This window comes from Budorcas taxicolor, chromosome 6 (assembly GCF_023091745.1).
Source record: "Budorcas taxicolor isolate Tak-1 chromosome 6, Takin1.1, whole genome shotgun sequence".
NCBI lineage: Eukaryota > Metazoa > Chordata > Mammalia > Artiodactyla > Bovidae > Budorcas > Budorcas taxicolor.
The window spans coordinates 55699676-55717776 of record NC_068915.1 but is presented as its reverse complement, the minus strand read 5'-3'; the positions used below and the strand labels follow the sequence as shown (position 1 = coordinate 55717776).

General features: G+C 39.7%; 1 pseudogene; it reads right to left on the bottom strand.

Moving 5' to 3' along the window:
• Nucleotides 1–1023: 1023 nt before the first annotated feature.
• Nucleotides 1024–5321, bottom strand: LOC128049501 (uncharacterized; annotated as a pseudogene).
• Between the last annotated feature and the right edge of the window lie 12780 nt (nucleotides 5322–18101).

The following is an 18101-nucleotide window of genomic DNA, read 5'->3' as shown; positions in this document are numbered from 1 at the left end:
GCAGATGACACCACCCTTATGGTAGAAAGTGAAGAGGAACTAAAAAGCCTCTTGATGAAAGTAAAAGAGGAGAGTGAAAAAGTTGGCTTAAAGCTCAACATTCAAAAAACGAAGATCATGGCATCCGGTGCCATCACTTCATGGGAAATAGATGGGGAAACATTGGAAACAGTGCCAGACTTTATTTTTTGGGGCTCCAAAGTCACTGCAGATGGTGATTTCAGCCATGAAAATAAAAGACGCTTATTCCTTGCAAGGAAAGTTATGACCAACCTAGATAGCATATTCAAAAACAGAGACATTACTTGGCTGACTAAGGTTCATCTGGTCAAGGCTATGGTTTTTTCTGTGGTCATGTATGGATGTGAGAGTTGGACTGTGAAGAAGGCTGAGCACCAAAGAATTGATGCTTTTGAAGTGTGGTGTTGGTGAAGACTCTTGAGAATCCCTTGGACTGCAAGGAGATCCAACCAGTCCATTCTGAAGGAGATCAACCCTGGGATTTCTTTGGAAGGAATGATGCTAAAGCTGAAACTCCAGTACTTTGGCCACCTGATGAGAAGAGTTGACTCGTTGGAAAAGAGACTTTGATGCTGGGAGGGATAGGAGGCAGGAGAAGAAGGGAACAACAGAGGATGAGATGGCTGGATGGCATTACTGACTTGATGGATGCGAGTCTGAGTGAACTTTGGGAGTTGGTGATGGACACGGAGGCCTGGCGTCCTGCAATTCATGGGGTTGCAGAGTCAGACACAACTGAGCAACTGAACTGAACTGAACTGAAGATAAAGGTACACCCTCAGAAGCTGTAATTCTGATTATAGTAATGTATCTGCATACCTTGGACCTCTGAATATCAAAAGACAATACTTGGGGTGACCTATGAGTTTTGAACCAATACTTTTGAGGAATTATCTAGGACCATACACTCTGTGCTTTGGCTTTTTGGATGAAGCACAGGCCTCTGTGCTGTCCTCCAGGCTGCATAATTGTGAAGAAAAGAGCTCAATATTGGATCACTCTTTAGACCCTAATCAGCCATGGGAAGAGTTCACTGGCAAAAGGGTCCTCCCAAGAATGGTCAGAGAGGACTTGTCACTCAAGAGAGAAGGGGAACCCTCATAGCTACAGTCACCACAAGCATCCAGTAGGCAGGAAGATAGCTTTAGGCAATGGCTGATTGAAAGCAGATCTGAGATATCCAGCTTTGGAATGAAGTCATCTTCTACAAGTTCTTCCTTCACTGAGACAGTGAATTCAGGCTAATCTTTTTCTGAGGGACTGAAAGGTGCTTCCCCAATCTTCACTACCACACTAACTTGGCTCTCTATCTCAGAGGGTATCTCTAAGACTAGATCCTTTGTACATATGTGGTCAAAGTGAATCAGTTCATAATGGCTTTCAGCTTGGCTGATGACATCCTCAAGGATGGACAAGGGGTGGTCAGTAAGGAACTGGGTCCTTCTGAATCCTCATATAGGAGCTACTCCAGTCTGGCAGACTCTGGGGAAGGACATCTGAGGAACATGACTGGGTCCAAGTTGAAGAAAGTGTCAAACAGGTAATCAGACTCAGAGTATTAACAGTCAACACCATGAGAATCCATCAGGAATGTTCTGGAGGGATAACGACTGGTTCTGCACCTGCTGTGGACTCAGCAGAGGAGGCCACCAGCCCTGCTCCATTCCCCCTGGTCTTTGCTTCCTCTTCAGTCATCCATCCCCAGGAGCTGTCTTAACTTCTGGTTCTCAACTACAAATGAGTTTTCTCTTGTGAAAGCTAATTTTCCTAGCAAAGTTTCTGGTTTTCTTCTCCCATATCTACCACTTGCTGTTTCAGCTCACTCACTCAATCTTTCTTTCGGTCTCTGGCTGTCTGAGCTGCTACTCTGCTTTCAGTTTCCTCCGCAGCACCTTCTCCTCCGGGCTCAGGTGTGTGAGGCGCTGTTGCTTGCGGGCCTGGGGCGTCCTCCCAGCTCCCCACCTGGTGTACACAGCGAACACCTTCTCAGGGCTTGCACCTTGCTGGCCCAGCACCATGACCAGCAGACCCTGGCCAGCTGGGGCTGCAGGCTGGCAGGACAGAACAGCACTGTGGATGCCTGGCAGGACAGAACAGCCAGGCTCTGCGTGGCTACAACCACCACCATGGCCTAAGCGTATCTGCTAAGTTCATCTAACTTAACCTCTTATCTGACCTGTTGTTTTATTTTCTGACTTTTCCCCTGTGACTCCAGTCTTTTTGGAGATGTCATATTAGCCACTTCTTTGGGTGAAGATACCATGAACTAAAGTAAAAGGCAAAGGTTAAGGCATTCATAATTTAAATTATAAATGACATAATTAATCTACAACTTAGTGCATGTTTACACATGAATCAGATGGCTGATTCAAAGACCTTCTGAATAGGGTGAGTACGGGAAATTTTACTGAGACAGAGAAAGGCGTGAACAAGTGAAAACTGTGACTCGTAATGGCCTGGAGGAAGCCTTTTTTTTTTCTGTTCAGAAATTGTTGTGTCTCTAATTTTAGACTTCAAACATGACTTTATGAAAAAAAAAACAGTGGAGAGAGAGAAATAGAAAGAGAAACATAGAGGTCCATTTCTACAACTAAACACAATTCTATTTTGTATGAAAAAATAAACAATGAAATTTCTTTACATTCAACCCTTGGACTGCAAGGAGATCCAACCAGTCCATTCTGAAGGAGATCAGCCCTGGGATTTCTTTGGAAGGAATGATGCTAAAGCTGAAACTCCAGTACTTTGGCCATCTCATGCAAAGAGTTGACTCATTGGAAAAGACTCTGATGCTGGGAGGGATTGGGGGCAGGAGGAGAAGAGGACAACAGAGGATGAGATGGCTAGATGGCAACACCGACTCGATGGATGTGAGTTTGAGTGAGGTTCAGGAGTTGGTGATGGACAGGGAGGCCTGGCGTGCTGCAATTCATGGGGTCGCAAAGAGTCAGACACGACTGAGGGACTGAACTGAACTGAACAAATATTACACCTTTTCTTCCTTGGATGACTTCACTTTTAAAAATATACATACAGAATAGCTAGTGATATTAATATATAAATTGGAAAATAGAAAATCTAGAAAACCGCAGGAAAAAACTCAGATGTCCAGGATTCATTTCCTCTAATATAATCCAAAGTCAGGAAGTTAAAAGGAAAAAAAGGCAGCAGCTGCTGCTAAGTCGCTTCAGTCGTGTCTAACTCTGTGCGACCCCATAGACGGAAGCCTACCAGGCTCCCCATCCCTGGGATTCTTCAGGCAAGAACACTGGAGTGGGTTGCCATTTCCTTCTCCAATGCAGGAAAGTGAAAAGTGAAAGTGAAGTCGCAGCAAATTGTCTAAATAATGCCATAAAACTTCATGGTGAATGATATGCATTTATCTAAAAATACTCTTGTTTTTCATTTTCATTTGGATATATGTCTATGAAGTTTGGTTAAGATTTTCCAAAACAGTATCAGTTAGATATAAAATATTGGAGGGGAAAGCTTAATAGGGATTTTGATTTTAAGGATTTTAATGATGATTCTATGTTACCAACAAAGACATAAACACTTCCTCTGTATTTTTTCCATTGTTTTATCATTTTCTTCATTTTGATTCTTCAATAATGTGAATGTTGTGTGCATGTGATATAGCAGGTACAATGTTGGACCCTGAGGTTTTACACTGCTATGACACAGGGGTAGGGCAGTTTCTTAGGCTTCCCAGGTGGCACTAGTCATAAAGAACCTGGCTGCCAATGCCAGATACGTAAAGAGATGTGGGTTTGATTCCTGAGTCAGGAAGATCTCCTGGAAAAGGACTTGGCAACCCACTCCAGTATTCTTGCCTGGAGAATCCCTTGGACAGAAGAGCTTGGTGGGTTAGAGTCCATAGAATTGCAAAGAGTCAGAAAAGACTGAAGTGACTTCACACACAGAGCAGTTTCCTTATAATTAAGGCAGATTTCTATTTTTAAATGCTGGAATGAATCTTTTTTGTATTTTGCAATTTTATTTATTAATAGGTTTGGATATTTGGACAACTTACTTGACATTTTTGATATTTAGTTCTTTATTCCACAAAATAAGAAAATAAGAGGAAATTCTTAAGCACCTGGTCAGTGCATGGCACATAATAATGTGACATCATGTCATTTATAATGTGACACATTAGTGTCATTTAGTATTAAATGCAAAAATTTCAGCCATTTTGAAAATGTACCTACTTAAGCCCAGTTTACCTCCAATGTTTTTGCATACCTATATTTTACTATTTTTATCACCAGTTTATTTTTGTTTTCATTCCTCCTTGAAAGACATTTCAAATATAAGACACTCAGAAACTCGAAGTAAGAAGTTTGGTTTTAAAATCGACAGAAGATCTGAACAGATATTTTTCAAAAGAAGACAAGTAGATAGTCAACAGGCACATGAAAAGATCTTTCCCAGTTATTAGGAAAATGCAAAACAAAACCACAATGAGATTGTTACTGAACTCAAGTTATTGTACCCAAGGCACAGTGAGGCCAAACATCAGAGACTGGAGCAGAGAAAGGTTTGCAAGGAGATAGGTGGCTCATGGCTTAAAAATCCTGAACTCTCTGAAAACTTTCAGCAAAATCCTTTTATACGAAAGTTGAGGGAGGAATGTGGTTAGTTGTTGCAAACTTCTTGGGGTCAGATCTTTTGTGCTTGAAGGGAGCTCACAGTCAGGTCATGTTATGCCTGTAAACCTCCACCAAAACAAATGTTATTCTCCATCTGACAAGAAAAGGCAAGGTCCCAAGTCTTAACTTTCACCCTTTGAGGTCAGGGCCTGGCTAAGAGAAGGCAGTCTCTACTCCAGCCAGTTAACACTGCCTGGGAGTTTTCATGGAGCACACAGTCCGGGTCCTCCAACCAGTGCACAGGCAGGGCTGAAGAGGCGTATCTCCGCTGATGATGCCCTCATGGCCAGGTCCCCAGACCCTGCTCAGCTGTCATCAGTGAAGGAGCAAGGCATCCAGTTCCCACCTGTCCTGAGGCTCCTGAGGGCCCAAACAGGTCTGATCTTGTGGACCACAGCCCATGGAGATCGCTGTGGCCATTAGGTTATGGAGGCAGAGATGGGGGAGAGATTTACTGCTTTCAAGGCCTGGACCAGGCTGGTTGGTTGCTATGGAGTGGGTTCTGGAGCCCTGCAGGACACAGCCCTCAGCCTGTCCCTGCTCTTTCCTTCCCCAGCTCACCCATAGGCCCAAGGCTGGAGGGCCTGGAGGGCCCAGGCGAGAAGACTGCAATCCACCTTTCATTTCACTCTCTGCAGCCAGGACCATTGCCTGGCTACTTAGAGTAAGTTCTGTAACCACTATGCTTAGGATCTCATGCTAATGGCCTTGTACAGCCCTTATTACAATACAATCCCTGCCTTTTCCTGTAGGACAAAAACAGAAGTGTAAAGTCCAATTTCCTCAAGTTTTTCACAACCATTACAGAAAACAGTATAGACAATCCTCAAAAAAAAATTAAAAATAGAACTAAGATATGCTCTAACTATTCCACTTCTGGATATTTATATGACAAGCATAAAAACACTAATTTGAAAGATATATGAATTGTTATGTTCATTGCAACATTGCGTACAATAGTCAAGATATGTAAACAACCTAAGGGTCCTTTGATGGATGAATGGGTAAGGAAAATGTGGCACACACACACATACATATATGTGTATCTATCTATTTATAGGAATACTATTCAGCTATAAAAAAGAATGAAATCCTGTCATTTGTAACAACATGAATGAACACTGAAGAAATTATGTTAACTGAAATAAGTCATACTGAGAAAAATGTCATATCATTTCACTCATATGTAGAATATAATAAAACAAAACAAATTCATAGATACAGGAAATGGAGTAGTGTTTCCCAGAGAGAAAGTGGGTTGGGGGTAGGTAAAAGGCATGAAGGAGATCAACTGTATGGTGATGAATGATAACCAGACTTATAGCAATGATCATTTTGTAGCATACACAGCTGTCAAATTATAATGCTGTACACCTAAAATTTACATAATTCAAAGAAAAAAGGTAAGTAGGGAGTTAAGTTATAGATTGAAGTTGTGTGTTAGATACTTGAGTATCTGGACAATGGAGCCTGTTTTCTATAAGTGAAGAATTCATTGTATTATTTTTCATATTCTATATTTTTATTACCTTTGGAAATAACCCATGTATTTAAAATTTCCAGCTTTTTGTGAAAATGTTAGCTGTTTACTCCAACTCTGTTTTTTTTTTTAACTTAGAAAAGAAAGCAGCAACAAATGCATCAAATCCCACCATAAAAATATTGATTTGGGTTCATTATGATACATATTGTTGCTTCTAGAATCATTACATTCACTCACTAATTCCCAGAAGCAGACTTTCCTACTTTTTTAGAAACACAATAAGCCATCCACAATGTCACCCAGGGCATAATTGTAATTATAGCTAAAAAAATTTATGGCTTCAAACCAGTTAGATATATTTGAAGATAAACACAAGCATAAACGTGGCTCAGTATTAGCACAATGCCATCTCATGAGTGCTGCCAAACATCTGTGTTGGAAAGAAAGAAGCAAATGCAGAAGCAGGCTCTGTTTTCTCCATCTCTGCACGTGTGTTCTGAGATGACACACAAGGGTGTATGTGAACAAATAATGAGAGAACATTGTGATCAGCATGACTCATTACTCGTCTCGTGTGAATTTATGTTGGTAATTTTGTTGTCAATTTTTTTCTCACCAATTCTGTGATCATGAACAGAAAACAAAGTCAAATCAGAGTTAAAGGTAATGATATTAATTCATTTCTAGGTCTTTGAATTAACTTCTCGGGCTGTTTATAGTTATAGTTCTTTGAAAGAGGGAAAGGTTGCTATCAATCAGATTGGTAATGGAGCCCACTTCTTTGTTACCTCCAGCTACATAACATAATGGCTCCAAATATCTTTTCCTGTTGGCACTGTTTTGTATACCATGGATTCCAGTTATACATAGTTTTGCACTTAAGTGCTCCACAAATATGTGCTGATCGTGAGATGAGGAGAATGAGTTTATTCACTATGTCACAGTCCTAAGATTGGAGTGAATCAATTTGAGTATAACTGGTTAAAGTAAATATTAACTCATGTTTATTATATAATAAACTGTACTAAATGCTAGGGTATACTGAGGAGAAAAAATTAACATAATTCTTATTGGATGCATGGCAAAATCTTGTGGGAAAGAAAATATTAATTATATAATGAGTGATGGCTAAGAAATAAGAGGAGTCAGTGCTAGTTACTGGCAAATAGGAGAGGGAAGAGCAATTTATGGCGAAGTTTCAGCCCTTGAGATGGTCTTGGGATGAAAGGAGTATAGCAGGATTGCATGACTTCAGTAGGGAAAGTGGAGTGGTCTATGACTTAAAATGAGACTGGGGAAATGGGAACACAGCTTTGTTACTAGTCTGTTGTGAGAGCAACAGGAAATTTTGAGGGGCATATCACTGTGGCTGTGGGGTACAAAGAACTGATTAGAAGGAGTCAACTCCAGACATAAATGAAAAATGTAGTGGGGAATTTATCTCCACCCAAAGAAAAGTCTGACTTTTGATCCTGGCTCCTGTCAGGTAACCTTTAAACTCTTAGAATTTGTTGAGTGTTAGGAGTCTGTCTGGCAGCAGGTCCCAGGTATGAGTAAGATGAATCCAAATAATGGTGAAAGTACAGTTCTTTTCCTAATAAAATATTGTACAGCTTTTAGTATTTTAAATTGTTTGTCAGTTGAAAATTATATAGGCTATATTGTTCATATTGTTTAATGCATGCTTCCAGAGTCTCACAGACACATGATTCTCTGGACTCATAACACTCTCTTTATTGCATACTCCATAATGCATATCTTTCTGAGCTTATTGTAAAACATTATGAGGCCTCAGGTGTCTAATATAAATACCAAATAATGTTTAAAACTGTATTTATCCTTATTTCTGAAGTACATTTGATGAGAAAACACTGCAGTGACATACCTTGCTTCTTTAAATTAGTATGTTTTGTGTGAAAATAAGGGATCAATTGTCATTTTACCAGAGATGTTAAGTATCGTTTGATCATTTAAAGGACTGTTCTAAGAAGGAAATATCTATCTTACATTATTTTGGGAGTCTGGTAACTTAACAGCTTAAAAGTATTATATGCTCTGCAGAAATGGAGAAATGTGTATATACTCAGAAAATTCTAGGAACATGGAAATGAGAATATTTTGAACTTGCTTAGGTTATTTAGACTGTTCTAAGGCTAACCTTCCTATAATATGAAAATAATGTGACATTGTCATTAAGTCAAAGACTTATATTTGAGCCCTGTGAATTTGCCAGGAAAAGTGAGAGAATGATAGTCACTGTATAAGATTTTTTGAAGACAGGAATCTCTCTTGCTTTCTGAGTACGCAACATGATCACCACCTGCACAAGCTGGAAAACAACTGGTGTCAGGGGATTGACTCATTATGTGAAAATAAACCTAATCCATTTAGGCTAGCTTGTACTTTATGGGACAGAATATTAGTATATTAATGTTCATCAGTAGAAGAGGGGGAAATCTCAAAGCAGATATGTTAAGTTCAGACTTTGAAGGGATTGGCAAACACAGCCAACAGCTCTACCTCTCCATTTGTAAAAGCATTTAGTAAGCTGAAAAGCTTAAACCAATGTTAGTTAATGTTACTTATAGATCTTGAAGCCTAGAATGTCACCAGCATCACAAACTGCTCATAGATATTTTATGATATATTTTTAAAGTTAGCATTCTAACGTAATACTTTCATCTCAGTTCAGTTCAGTTCAGTCGCTCAGTCATGTCCAACTCTTTGCGACCCCATGAATCGCAGCACGCCTTGGAAATGGTCAAACAAGAGATGGCAAGGGTGAATGTCAACATTCTAGGAATCAGCTAACTAAAATGGACTGGAATGGGTGAATTTAACTCAGATGACCGTTACATCTGCTACTGCGGGCAAGAATCCCTCAGAAGAAATGGAGTAGCTGTCATGGTCAACAAAAGAGTCCAAAATGCAGTACTTGGATGCAGTCTCAAAAACGACAGAATGATCTCTGTTCATCTACAAGGCAAACCATTCAATATCACAGTTATCCAAGTCTATGCCCCAACCAGGAACGCTGAAGAAACTGAAGTTGAACGGTTTTATGAAGACCTACAAGATCTTTTAGAACTAACACCCAAAAAAAGATACTTTCATCTAGTAGATGAGAAAGTAGGCTCAGAGACCTTCTGGGACTTCTTGAAAGAAGTTCACACTGGAAGTCAATAGGAAGTGAGATTAGAATCTTATATCCGCACTACTTTTATATTATCTCTAACACTGACTTTTTTTAAATATTAGTTTTTGAACTAAATCTCTGTTCTTACTATAAAAATTTGCCTGAACTTGAGATTTCCCAGCTTGTTTGTGTATCCACAATAACAATGACGAAAGTGCCAATGATATTTTGAAGTCAAACCATTGTAATAGGGGCCGGGCAGGAACACAGCCATTGGTGCGTGACTGTTAGCTTGAGATCCTGAGAGCAGGGGTTAGAGGTCTGGTGCGCCAGCAGTCAGCAGGCCAGTGATCTTTGTGGCAGAGAGTGCAGTAAGAGGCAGATCACAGCCTTCTCCTTGGGGCCCTCCAGACCCTGTGGCCTCTGGAATGTCAGTGAGCTGGGAGGCCAGCTAACAGGATGAGGGTTGTGTCCCACAGAGCTCCAGACCCCTCGCTGTGGCTGCCCACTGGCTAGGCCTTAAAGCAGCAGTAAATCTCTCCCCCATCACTAACTTCACGTGGGCCGCAGTTCGTGGAGGCCTCAGCAACTGGAATATACAGACGCTGACTTTAAGGTAATATCTTCCTCCAGCTCCAGTCTCTCTGTTCTAATTTCAAAAGTTGGTACAGCTGAAATCAGTTGTCTCCTCCTAGAAGGTGGCCTGAGGTCAGGGTTAAGTTGTAAGGATGCTGCACATCAGTGCTTTAGGTCCAACCAGAAGAAGTGCAATTGCTGTAAGCTGGGAATTAACCTGATTGGTATTTGCTACGACACATATTTCCAGTGATCTTATACAAATGAACTGCTCCAGTTTAAATGAAAAGTCTGAGGGCTGGCTGAGTCCTAGGTGTGCTGTTCCCCTAGTAATGATGGCTGGGCAGGGTCTGGGGACCCGGCCTCGAGGCTGCTACCAGCTGAGATCTGCCTCCTTAGCCAGGCCTGGACATTGGTGGGAGAAACTAGACTGGGTGTTGGACCAACATTCCCTGGCTGGATAACTAGCTTACATAGGGACTCTCTTCTCCTAGTCAGGACCTGAAACTCAGAGAGCAAATGCTGAGATTTGGGACCTTGCTCATTCTTGTAAGAACAGAAAATAAAATTTGTTTTGGTGGAGGTTTATGGGAATATTGTGACCTGCCTATGACTTCACTGACCTCAGGGACAAAGGATCTGACACCAAAAAGTTTGTAACAACTATACCCCTCCCTAACCTTTTATATAAAAGGGTCTTGCTGAAAGCTTTTGGGGAGTTTGGTGTATTTAAGGCATGAGCCACAAGTCTCCCTGCATGGCCCTGCAATAAACCTTTCTCTGTTCCAGACTCAGAAGTTTTGGTATTTGGTCTCACTTTGGTATTTGGTGTTTGGTCTCATTTGGTATTTGGTATTTGCGTCGAGAACTTGGACTTGCATTTGTAGCAGCATGTCTCAATTAGCAATGAGCAAAACCAGGCAGAGAGAGGCAATGAAAAGCTATGTGATTCTTAAGGTCAGTGATGACAAAGGCTAGAATGGACTTTGCTGACTTTTCAATCATGATGAAAATTAGAGTTCAGCCTAAACAGTATCAGAACTGTAGGAAGAGAAGAATTGGGAGGTGTTGTCAAGTCCTGAGAGGGCACACTGAGACTTTGATCCTGAGGATTTACTTGGGAAAAAGGAACGCAGTGGTTGCATTTTCTTATTTAGCATTCTTCAGTTTTTTTTTTTTTTTTTTGCCTCACTTTTGATGTTATCTTCTAGACAGCCTCTTTGTAAAGGAAGGAGGCATCTGACCCATGAGATAAATAATTAAAGCAGTCATAATGATTCCAGTTCTTTTCACCACTTAGTGGTTTAGTGGTGACTATGTGACCTATATCTAGCCAATAATATATAAGGGAATGCCTTCCAGGAAAAATAACCATATTAGCAAAAGGGAGAGAAGAAAAAGAGAGAGCTCCCTGACCTCTTCCTTTTGGCTTTGAACTTATTTGTATAATTATGTGATGCTTGGAAGTGCAGGAATTTATTTTTACCTTGTAAGAAAAATTGAGACACTCTTAAAGTTTAGTGCTCTGACGTCATTGAAAGCTGAACCAACTCTAAAATTTCTGTCACTGAGCTTAAAAAAAAATTTACGTTTTGCTTAAGCCATTTTTAGCCGGGTAATTTGTTATTCACAGTCAAAAGAGCCGTAATCGATTCTGGTTCCCATTAGTCTCCCTTTGCCCTCAGGTCCATTTTATGCTCTTCTTTGTCTTGCTCTGTGCCTGGAAGACTGACCTCTATGGACTACATCACCGGGACCTCTTTGCCTTCCGGTTTCTGGTTGGCATCACCTAATGAGAGGCTCCCGTAGATCAGAGTATTTTTTTTTTCCCTACAATATTCTCTGTTTCAATGCAATTCGTGTTGTGTTGTGCCCCCTAAGGTGGTGGTTTCTGCCTGGTAGCCTTTATTTCATGGTTGCAGCTCTCAATTAAGCTTAATGAATTGCATATTTCCCCCTTTTTCCTTCAGGTCATGGGGGACAATATTAACTTCTCACTGTTGATTCTCTTTGAGTGTCTCAACAGCTTGTGAATTCCTTTAGTCTTACACATATGTACCTCCATAGATAATTTCTTCTTTAAAATTCTTGCCTGAGGCTGTTGACTGTTTTTTTTTTTTTTTTTTTTTTTTACCGAAACCCTAACTGATACCTACAATGTCTAAAAGCTTTTAAAAATGTCTAAAACTTTAAAAAATGAATCAGAACAGATATATGCCATTTATTTTAAAGAGTAGAATAATTCTGGGTCCACACAAGTTGCTTGTAATTAAGATGGAAGTCTTACCCTGTGCATTAATTTGCTAAAACTGCTATAACAAAGTAACATAAACCTGGTGGTTTAAAATTGTGAGACAACTGTCTCACAGTTCTGGAAGCTAAACTCCAGGATCAGGGTGTTGGCAGGGTTTGTTTTCTCGTATGGCTTTGGAGGAGAATCTTTTCCATGCCTTTCTCCCAGTTTCTGGTGAATTTCTGAATATCAAAAGTCTTTGATGTTCCTTTGTTTCTGAGGCATCACCACAGTTTCTTTCATCGTCACATGGTGTTCTCCCATGTGCTTGTCCGTGTCCAAATTTCCTCCTTTATAAGAAATGAGTCATACTGAATTGGGGTCCCACTCTCTCTCAGTATTACCTCAACTTTACTAATTATGTGTGCAATGACCTTATTTCTAAATAAGGTCACATCCTGAGGTGCTGAGGGTTAGGACCTCAGTATAAATTTTGGGAAGACATAATTTTACACATAGCATTCTGTCTGAAGAAATCAGTATGGGTTAGTTCTTCTGCCATGGAACAGAAAAAGGGCTTAGAAAAGCCTGTCAAACACTAGCTATGGTGATAATATACTGGACCAAGAATATCAACTCTCAATGTAAATTCTCTAGTCTGAATAGTAGTTATACCATCATCTTGGAAATGGTTATCCCACATGGTTTTAATCATATTTAACAAGAAACCTATGACTATAATTTACCTGTCCACTTTAAGATTTCTTTATTTAAATACTTTACATGTTTTATTTAATTTAATCTTTACAACAATCTTATAAGTAAATACTAACATCAACATTTTTCAGATAAGCTTGAGGTCACTTGACTAAAGTCTCCCTCCCAGCTTGAACAAGCCAAAATGGTGAAGCCAGAATTAAAATCTAAGATTTGACATAGTGAGAGAAGGTCTTATCTAGAGATCCTAGTGTTGTGTCATCTTGGCTTTTTAACTTTTTGTTGATTTGTTTAATTTATGAAACCGATAATCTCAAGTGCACATCAGTATGACTAATTGATTAAATATTAGATTGTCCTGGGCTGATCAATGCATTATGCTATCAACTTCGGTTTCCAACTGCAAAGTCTGACATTCACCTATAACCTCATCTTCTGCTCATTTTCTTTAAATTTCACAAGAACTAACAGACAGTAGAGTTACTCCCAATGAGATTTAGCTAAAGAATCCTACCCCTTCCTAAATATAATTTTTGTGCTTTTATGTATTTACTTATTTATGGGTTGTGGAATTTTAGTTCCCCAACCGGAGATTGAACCCAGGTGCCAGCAGTGAGATTGCCAAGTCCTCCCACTGAACCATCAGGGAATTCCCTTGCACTTTTATTTTTTTAAAAAGTATTCCTATGTGGTGAATATAGAGAGAATATTCAATATTCAATATGAATATTCAATATTCAATACATGATGACTATCCCGAATTGGCAGGGAAAACTAACAATAAGCTATGGAAGTCTGCCATAGGAATTAGTGTTTGATCTTAGCACTACCTGAGGAATCATATATTGGAAAGAACATCCTTCTTCAGTCAGTCAGTTCAGTCACTCAGTCATGTCCGACTCTGTGACCCCATGGACTGCAGCATACCAGGCTTCCCTGTCCATTACCAGCTCATGGAGCTTTCTCAAACTCATATCCATTGAGTTGGTGATGCCATCCAACCATCTCATCCCCTGTCATCCCCTTCTCCTTCATTCACTGGGAAATAAACAGGCAGCAAACAGAACTACATTCTAAAGCAGGTAGAGTTGGAGGCCTGAAAGATTAGCATAGCTGCAGCAATCAGAAATGGAAACTTAAATTGTTTTTCTTTTCACAGATTACTTACTAATGAATGTAATTCCTTACATTTAGTCAGAGCAAAATTGCCTTTATTGGACCAGATAAACTTCCCAGGTAAACCTTGTTATCTTTAAGGATGATTAGATATCTGTGGTCAGAGTGGGTGTATTTTTGCTGCTGTTTTACCATTTATAATGTAGTTTAAAAGCTTCAATTACATTTCAAGCCAATATACTCTTTTCTCATCCTCCTATAATTGGGCTTCAGAGACTTGAGATTCAAATTGTCTTGCATATGAAATTATAAGTGGACAATTTATGGATGTTAAATAGGAAGTTCTTGATGCTCAGTATGATGGAGAAATGGAAAGAAAAGTGTCTATGATGTGCACTTGATCTTATATAAATGAGTTCCTTTGATCCCTTCAAAAGTGTTTGGAATGAATATGCTTAACATTTATCACATTCATGAGAATATTGGTATTAGGAGACATTGAGTTGATCAAGGTCTAGGAACTTGGATCATAGGTAGGAACAGGAGATATCATAATATTAATCTTACACTCTTTATAGGATAGCACATCCCCTTAAAGAGCAAATTAAATTCTTTGCCAGATATATTATAGCACAATGTTTACAAAAAGTCTGTTTTATAATAATTGATTCTACCAATTCATATAAGTATATTCCCCTGCTTCTCTCCCATCCTACTTCTTTTTGTTGTTTTCTTCTTCCTTCTGTCTTTCCCTCCAACATTTTTACCAGACACCACAATGAACCAAATTGTGTTTGATCTGAAAGGTGACACTGGTTCATTGATTTATAATTCTCAGTTAATTACAGTTGACTCTAGGAGTCTCAGACTTCAGAGATGAGAGACCTGGGCCTATATTGGGTAAGCTAGGAAATCACATCCTCATGAGACTTGGCAAGACTGTATAAAACTCGCAGAGAAAAGGAAAGTTCATAGTATAGCATACAGTCCAGCCACTTCTAAATGGACCAACATGGCCAGTCCTTCTTTTTGTGGGGGAATTTTATTACCCTAATTTTAGCTAGTGTTGCAAACTTAAGTCTTACATATAAAGTAACGCTGATCATTTAATCAACACTCTTGGTTAATTAGTACTGTCTTTAGAAATCAAACTGGAAATAACAGAGATTAAATTTGGGGATGTGACCACTGGGCATTCTGTTACCCTATGTCTCTGAAGTCAGATTATACACAGTTTTGAATATTGGATAATCCCATGGACAGAGGAGCCTGGTGGGCTACAGTCCTTTGGGTCACAGAATCAGACACCACTGAGCGATTGAGTATACATGCACACACATGCTTTTGAATGTTAATTAGAAATCAGTTTCTTCATATATTCATGATATAATTTTAATTAATTACAATTCTTTGCTTTCTTCATTTGTTTCTTTCTGTAAGCCAAACATAAATTGATTCAGCACTTTTTCCTAGCCTAGTGGTATCTGCAGTTAGAGAAAAGAAAAATAAAGATCTCTTGTTCTCTGAATTCCATCTAGACTTTGGTTGGAGTATGTTTTGCTATATATGCAGACTATATCATGAGAAATGCCAGGCTAGATGACTCATAAGCTGGAATCAAGATTGCTGGATTCCACTGACTGCTGAAATATTAACAACTTAAGATATGCAGATGATACCACCTTAATGGCAGAGAGTGAAGAGGAAATAAAGAGCCTCTTGATGAATGTGAAAAAGGAGAGTGAAAAAGCTGGCTTAACACTCAACATTCAAAACACTAAGATCATGGCATCCGGTCCCATCAGTTCAGTTCAGTCACTCAGTCGTGTCCAACTCGTTGTGACCCCATGAACCGCAGCATGCCAGGCCTCCTTGTCCATCACCAACTCCCGGAGTCCACCCAAACCCATGTCCATCAAGTTGATGATGCCATCCAACCATCTCATCTTCTGTCATCTCCTTCTCCTCCTACCCTCAATCTTTCCCAGCAACAGGGTCTTTTCCAATGAGTCAGCTCTTCACATCAGTTGGCCAAAGTATTGGACTTTCAGCCTCAACATCAGTCCTTCCAATGAACACCCAGGACTGATCTCCTTTAGAATGGACTGGTTGGATCTCCTTGCAGTCCAAGGGACTCTCAAGAGTCTTCTCTAACACCACAGTTCAAAACATGAATTCTTCAGTGTTCAGCTTTCTTTATAGTTCAACTCTCACATCCATACATGACCACTGGAAATTGGAAAAACCATAGCCTTGACTAGATGGAACTTTGTTGGCAAAGTAATGTCTCTGCTTTTGAATATGCTGTCTAGGTTGGTCTTAACTTTCCTTCCAAGGAGTAAGCGTCTTTTAATTTCATGGCTGCAATCACCATCTGCAGTGATTTTGGAGAACAGAAAAATAAAGTCACCCACTGTTTCCACTGTTTCCCCATCTATATCCCATGAAGTGATGGGACTGGATGCCATGATCTTCGTTTTCTGAATGTTGAGCTTTAAGCCAACTTTTTCACTCTCCTCTTTTACTTTCATCAAGAGCCTTTTTAGTTCTTCTTCACTTTCAGCCATAGCGTGGTGTCATCTGCATATCTGAGGTTATTGATATTTCTCCTGGCAATCTTGATTCCAGCTTGTGCTTCACCCAACCCAGTGTTTCTCATGATGTAGTCTGCATATAAGTTAAATAAGCAGGGTGACAATATACAGCCTGATGTACTCCTTTTCCTACTTGGAACCAGTCTGTTGTTCCATGTTCAGTTCTAACTGTTGCTTCCTGACCTGCATACAAGTTTCTCAAGAGGCAGGTTAGGTGGACTGGCATTCCCATCTCTTTCAGAATTTTCCACAGTTTATTGTGATCCACACAGTCAAAGGCTTTGGCATAGTCAATAAAGCAGAAATAGATGTTTTTCTGGAACTCTCTTGCTTTTTTGATGATCCATCTGGTCCCATCTCTTCACAGAAAATAGATGGGGAAAATACACTGTCAGATTTCATATTCTTGGGCTCCAAAATCAATGCTGATGGTGACTACAGCCATGAAATTTAAATACACTTACTCTTTGGAAGGATAGCTATGACAAACCTAGACTGTTAAAAAGCAGAGACATAACTTTGCTGACAATGGTGCATTTAGTGAAAGGTATGGTTTCTCCAGTAGTCATGTATGAATGTAAGAGTTGGACCATAAAGAAGGCTGAGTGCCAAAGAATAGATTCTTTTGAATAGTGGTGCTGGAGAAGACTCTTGAGTCCCTTGGACAGCAAGGAGATCAAGCCAGTCAATCTTAAAGGAAGTCAACTCTGAATATTCATTGGAAGGACTGATGCTGAGGCTGAAGCTCCAATATTTTGGCCACCTGAGGAAAAGAGCTAACTAATTGGAAAAGACACTGATGCTGGGAAAAATTGAGGGCAAGTGGAGGAGAGGCAACAGAGGATGAAATGATTGGATAGCATCACAGACTTAACGGACATGAGTTTGAGCAAACTCAGGGAGATAGTGATGGACAGATCAGCCTGGCATGCTGCAATTCATGGGTCACAAAGAGTCAGAAAAACAACTCACTAAGTCACAAAAACGACTTAGTAACTGAACAACAATAACAACAACGTGCTTACATATATTTTTACATTCTCTATTTGACTTTCACCAACAAGCATACCAATGGGTATTATCAGAGCACAAGTATCAGCATATTAAATGGAAGTCAACACTTTAACATGCTTGCCATCTGGAATTTGAATATTAAATTGTTTATCAATGTAATAAATTACATAACATAGTACTTGTAGGGCTTCCCAGGTGGCGCTAGTGATAAAGAACCACCATGCCAGGCCTGGAGATGTAAAAGACATGGGTTCAATCCCTTGGTTAGGAAGATCTCCTGGAGAAGGGCATGGCAACCCACTTCAGTATTCTTGCCTGAAGAATCCCGTGGACAGAGGAGCCCCATGGATGGGCTACAGTCCATAGGATGACAAAGAGTCAGACACGACTGAAGCAACATAACACACACATAATATTTATGATTTAAAAATGCACAGCCATCTAACATTCTGATTTAAGTATTGAACCAAAGGACTTTTTAAGGTAAAGTTCCAAGACATCCCTTAAAAAATCTTGAGAGGAATCTGAAATAAGTTTATTGTCATCCTGAGACAGAGCA